We start from the raw sequence: 309 nt of genomic DNA on the forward strand, positions 1-309 counted from the left end.
CGGTGGGCACACGTGGATGTGTGAGGTCGTATTTGCACAGACAAACTCCAGCACACACTGAGGGCCCCGCCCCCACCGCAGTCCTGCCCGCCGCCCGCGCGGCTCTGGGTAAACACGCACTCCAGTCCTCGCGCGCTGGGCTCATGCTGCAGCTTGTGGTGCCGGGCGCCGGTGCGCGCTCTCGCCAGGGCGCTTCGGGCTGCGTGAGCCCGGCTCCCAACCGCTCCTCCGGGAGGGGGAGGAGTGGCTGTGCGGAGCGAGAGACGGGCGCGCGGGCTGGTCGGGGCGCAGGGAGGGGGGAAAGAAGGG

This window comes from Cavia porcellus, unplaced genomic scaffold, assembly GCF_034190915.1.
Source record: "Cavia porcellus strain 051 isolate PalLab524CR breed Dunkin Hartley unplaced genomic scaffold, mCavPor4.1 scaffold_8, whole genome shotgun sequence".
NCBI lineage: Eukaryota > Metazoa > Chordata > Mammalia > Rodentia > Caviidae > Cavia > Cavia porcellus.